The sequence below is a fragment of the Oncorhynchus clarkii genome, chromosome 33 (genome assembly GCF_045791955.1).
Source record: "Oncorhynchus clarkii lewisi isolate Uvic-CL-2024 chromosome 33, UVic_Ocla_1.0, whole genome shotgun sequence".
In the NCBI taxonomy this organism is placed as follows: Eukaryota; Metazoa; Chordata; class Actinopteri; order Salmoniformes; family Salmonidae; genus Oncorhynchus; species Oncorhynchus clarkii.
The window spans coordinates 36510663-36516835 of NC_092179.1; positions in this window are offsets into that span (position 1 = coordinate 36510663).

The following is a 6173-nucleotide window of genomic DNA, read 5'->3' on the forward strand; positions in this document are numbered from 1 at the left end:
GTGCACTATGTAGGGAATAGGGTTCCATAGGGCTCTGGTCAAAAGTAGTGCACTATGTAGGGAATAGGGTTCCATAGGGCTAAGGGTCTAAAGTAGTGCACTATGTAGGGAATATGGTTCCATAGGGCTCTGGTCTAAAGTAGTGCACTATGTAGGGAATAGGGTTCCATAGGGCTCTGGTCTAAAGTAGTGCACTATGTAGGGAATAGGGTTCCATAGGGCTAAGGGTCTAAAGTAGTGCACTATGTAGGGAATAGGGTTCCATAGTGCTAAGGGTCTAAAGTAGTGCACTATGTAGGGAATAGGGTTCCATAGGGCTAAGGGTCTAAAGTAGTGCACTATGTAGGGAATAGGGTTCCATAGGGCTAAGGGTCAAAAGTAGTGCACTATGTAGGGAATAGGGTTCCATAGGGCTAAGGGTCTAAAGTAGTGCACTATGTAGGGAATAGGGTGCAGTTGCCTTTTATTAAAGAGCTATTGATAATATGGCTCTAACACAGCACGTATTGTGTCTGGCTGACGCAACAATGCAAATATATGACAGTCCCATTTGGGACCTTTGCTCTTTTCAAATCTACTCCGTTGGGCTGTCATAAGAACAAGGCAAACATTCCTGTCCTCTGTCTAAACCCCTGATCAATGTCCTGTACCTGGCAACAGAGGTTTATACCTGTACCTGTCAACAGAGGTTTATACCTGACAACAGAGGTTTATACCTGTACCTGACAACAGAGGTTTATACCTGTACCTGACAACAGAGGTTTATACCTGTACCTGACAACAGAGGTTTATACCTGTACCTGGGAACAGAAGTTTATACCTGTACTTGACAACAGAGGTTTATACCTGACAACAGAGGTTTATACCTGTACCTGGGAACAGAGGTTTATACCTGACAACAGAGGTTTATACCTGTACCTGACAACAGAGGTTTATACCTGTACCTGACAACAGAGGTTTATACCTGACAACAGAGGTTTATACCTGTACCTGACAACAGAGGTTTATACCTGTACCTGACAACAGAGGTTTATACCTGTACCTGACAACAGAGGTTTATACCTGGACCTGACAACAGGGGTTTATACCTGACAACAGAGGTTTATACCTGTACCTGACAACAGAGGTTTATACCTGTACCTGGCAACAGAGGTTTATACCTGTACCTGGCAACAGAGGTTTATACCTGTACCTGACAACAGAGGTTTATACCTGTACCTGACAACAGAGGTTTATACCTGTACCTGGGAACAGAAGTTTATACCTGTACTTGACAACAGAGGTTTATACCTGACAACAGAGGTTTATACCTGTACCTGGGAACAGAGGTTTATACCTGACAACAGAGGTTTATACCTGTACCTGACAACAGAGGTTTATACCTGTACCTGACAACAGAGGTTTATACCTGTACCTGACAACAGAGGTTTATACCTGTACCTGACAACAGAGGTTTATACCTGTACCTGACAACAGAGGTTTATACCTGTACCTGGGAACAGAAGTTTATACCTGTACTTGACAACAGAGGTTTATACCTGACAACAGAGGTTTATACCTGTACCTGGGAACAGAGGTTTATACCTGACAACAGAGGTTTATACCTGTACCTGACAACAGAGGTTTATACCTGTACCTGACAACAGAGGTTTATACCTGTACCTGGCAACAGAGGTTTATACCTGTACCTGGCAACAGAGGTTTATACCTGTACCTGACAACAGAGGTTTATACCTGTACCTGACAACAGAGGTTTATACCTGTACCTGGGAACAGAAGTTTATACCTGTACTTGACAACAGAGGTTTATACCTGACAACAGAGGTTTATACCTGTACCTGGGAACAGAGGTTTATACCTGACAACAGAGCTTTATACCTGTACCTGACAACAGAGGTTTATACCTGTACCTGACAACAGAGGTTTATACCTGTACCTGACAACAGAGGTTTATACCTGTACCTGACAACAGAGGTTTATACCTGTACCTGACAACAGAGGTTTATACCTGTACCTGACAACAGAGGTTTATACCTGTACCTGACAACAGAGGTTTATACCTGTACCTGGGAACAGAGGTTTATACCTGTACCTGACAACAGAGGTTTATACCTGTACCTGGCAACAGAGGTTAATACCTGTACCTGACAACAGAGGTTTATACCTGTACCTGGCAACAGAGGTTTATACCTGTACCTGACAACAGAGGTTTATACCTGTACCTGACAACAGAGGTTTATACCTGGACCTGACAACAGGGGTTTATACCTGACAACAGAGGTTTATACCTGTACCTGACAACAGAGGTTTATACCTGTACCTGGCAACAGAGGTTTATACCTGTACCTGGCAACAGAGGTTTATACCTGTACCTGACAACAGAGGTTTATACCTGTACCTGACAACAGAGGTTTATATCTGTACCTGGGAACAGAGGTTTATACCTGTACCTGACAACAGAGGTTTATACCTGTACCTGGGAACAGAGGTTTATACCTGACAACATAGGTTTATACCTGTACCTGACAACAGAGGTTTATACCTGTACCTGACAACAGAGGTTTATACCTGTACCTGACAACAGAGGTTTATACCTGTACCTGACAACAGAGGTTTATACCTGTACCTGACAACAGAGGTTTATACCTGTACCTGACAACAAAGGTTTATACCTGACAACAGAGGTTTATACCTGTACCTGGCAACAGAGGTTTATACCTGGCAACAGAGGTTTATACCTGTACCTGACAACAGAGGTTAATACCTGTACCTGACAAAAGAGGTTTATACCTGTACCGGACAACAGAGGTTTATACCTGTACCTGACAACAGAGGTTTATACCTGTACCTGACAACAGTGATTTATACCTGTACCTGGCAACAGAGGTTTATACCTGTACCTGACAACAGAGGTTTATACCTGTACCTGACAACAGAGGTGTCACGTTCTGACCTCTATTTCCTTTGTTTTTGTATTTATTTAGTATGGTCAGGGCGTGAGTTGGGTGGGCAGTCTATGTTCGTTTTTCTATGTTTTGGGTCAGTTCTATGTTTTCGGCCTAGTATGGTTCTCAATCAGAGGCAGGTGTCTTTAGTTGTCTCTGATTGAGAATCATACTTAGGTAGCCTGGGTTTCACTGTTTGTTGGTGGGTGATTGTTCCTGTCACTGTGTGTGTTGTCACAGGATAGGCTGTATAGGTTTTCACGTTCCGTTTGTTGTTTTGTAGAGTTAAGTTATTTCATGTATCGTTCAGTTTCCATTAATTAAAGAACATGAGTAACCACCACGCTGCGCTTTGGTCCGCTTCTTCTCCTCCTATAGACGAACACCGTTACAGAATCACCCACCACAACAGGACCAAGCGGTGTGGTAATGGGCAAAGGAAAAAGCAGCAGCAGGAGCAGCGCGAGGAGGTATGGACATGGGAGGACGAACTAGACGGTAAAGGACCTTGGGCTCAGCCAGGAGAGTATCGCCGCCCCAAGGAAGAACGGGAGGCGGCGAAAGCGGAGAGGCGCTGGTATGAGGAGGCAGCGCGGCGTCGTGGATGGAAGCCCGGGAGTCAGCCCCCAAAAATTTTTTTGGGGGGGGCTAACAGGGAGTATGGCTACGCCAGGTAGGAGACCTGAGCCAACTTCCTGTGGTTACCGGGGGGCTAGAGAGACCGGGCAGGCACCGTGTTATGCTGTGGAGCGCACGGTGTCCCCAGTGCGGGTGCACAGCCCGGTGCGGTACATTCCAGCTCCGCGTATCGGCCGGGCTAGAGTGGGCATCGAGCCAAGTGCCATGAAGCCGGCTCTACGCATCTGGTCTCCAGTGCGTCTCCTTGGGCCGGCTTACATGGCACCAGCCTTGCGCACGGTGTCCCCGGTTCGCCTGCATAGCCCAGTGCGGGCTATTCCACCTCGCCGCACTGGCAGGGCGACCGGGACCATTCAACCGGGTAAGGTTGGGCAGGCTCGGTGCTCAAGAGCTCCAGTGCGCCTGCACGGCCCGGTCTATCCGTCACCACCTCCACACCCCAGCCCTCCGGTGGCAGCTCCCCGTACCAGGCTGTCTCTCCGGCCCATCCGTCCAGAGCCTTCCTCCTCTCCAGCGCTGCCGGAGTCTCCCGCCTGTCCGGCGCCTCTGCCGGAGTCTCCCGCCTGTCCGGCGCCTCTGCCGGAGCCTCCCGCCTGTCCGGCGCCTCTGCCGGAGCCTCCCGCCTGTCCGGCGCCGCTGCCGGAGCCTCCCGCCTGTCCGGCGCCTCTGCCGGAGTCTCCCGCCTGTCCGGCGCCTCTGCCGGAGCCTCCCGCCTGTCCGGCGCCTCTGCCGGAGCCTCCCGCCTGTCCGGCGCCTCTGCCGGAGCCTCCCGCCTGTCCGGCGCCTCTGCCGGAGCCTCCCGCCTGTCCGGCGCCTCTGCCGGAGCCTCCCGCCTGTCCGGCGCCTCTGCCGGAGCCTCCCGCCTGTCCGGCGCCTCTGCCGGAGCCTCCCGCCTGTCCGGCGCCTCTGCCGGAGCCTCCCGCCTGTCCGGCGCCTCTGCCGGAGCCTCCCGCCTGTCCGGCGCCGCCAGCGCCGCCCGTCTGCCCAGCGCCGCCAGCGCCGCCCGTCTGCCCAACGCCGCCAGCGCCGCCCGTCTGCCCAACGCCGCCAGCGCCGCCCGTCTGCCCAGCGCCGCCAGCGCCGCCCGTCTGCCCAGCGCCGCCAGCGCCGCCCGTCTGCCCAGCGCCGCCAGCGCCGCCCGTCTGCCCAGCGCCGCCAGTGCCGCCCGTCTGCCCAGCGCCGCCAGTGCCGCCCGTCTGCCCAGCGCCGCCAGTGCCGCCCGTCTGCCAGGAGCCGCCAATGCCGCCCGTCAGCCAGGGGCCGCCAGTGCCGCCCGTCAGCCAGGGGCCGCCAGTGCCGCCCGTCAGCCAGGGGCCGCCAGTGCCGCCAGTCAGCCAGGGGCCGCCAGTGCCGCCAGTCAACCAGGGGCCGCCAGTGCCGCCCGTCAGCCAGGGGCCGCCAGTGCCGCCAGTCAGCCAGGGGCCGCCAGTGCCGCCAGTCAACCAGGGGCCGCCAGTGCCGCCAGTCAGCCAGGGGCCGCCAGTGCCGCCAGTCAGCCAGGGGCCGCTAGAGCCCCTCCGCCCGGAGCAGCTGCCCCTCTGTCCCGAGCAGCTGTCCCTCTGTCCCGAGCAGCTGCCCCTCTGTCCCGAGCAGCTGCCCCTCTGTCCCGAGCAGCTGCCCCTCTGTCCCGAGCAGCTGCCCCTCTGTCCCGAGCTGCTGCTTCACCTCTGTCCCGAGCTGCCCCTCTGTCCCAAGCAGCCCCTCTGTCCAGTGGGGTCATTGAGAGGGGTGGGCATGGGGAGTAAGCCACGGAGGCGGACAATACGGCGGACTAAGACAATGGCGAAGTGGGGTCCGCGTCCCGCGCCAGAGCCGCCACCGCGGACAGACGCCCACCCAGACCCTCCCCTATAGGTCAAGGTTTTGCGGCCGGAGTCCGCACCTTTGGGGGGGGGTACTGTCACGTTCTGACCTCTATTTCCTTTGTTTTTGTATTTATTTAGTATGGTCAGGGCGTGAGTTGGGTGGGCAGTCTATGTTCGTTTTTCTATGTTTTGGGTCAGTTCTATGTTTTCGGCCTAGTATGGTTCTCAATCAGAGGCAGGTGTCTTTAGTTGTCTCTGATTGAGAATCATACTTAGGTAGCCTGGGTTTCACTGTTTGTTGGTGGGTGATTGTTCCTGTTTTTGTGTTTGCACCAGACAGGGCTGTTTTGAGTTCTCACGTTTCTTGTTTTGTTTTCGTTAGTTTGTTCATGTATAGTGTCGTCAATAAATATAATGAACAACCACCACGCTGCGCTTTGGTCCGCCTTTACTTCACAAGAGGAGAACCGTTACAAGAGGTTTATACCTGTACCTGACAACAGAGGTTTATACCTGTACCTGACAACAGAGGTTTATACCTGTACCTGACAACAGAGATTTATACCTGACAACATATTTTTTTACATGACAACAGCGGTTTTATACCTGTACATGACAACAGAGGTTTGTACCTGACAACAATAGGTTTATACCTGTACCTGACAACAGAGGTTTATACCTGTACCGGACAACAGAGGTTTATACCTGTACATGACAACAGAGGTTTATACCTGTACCTGGGAACAGAAGTTTATACCTGTACCTGACAACAGAGGTTTTATAC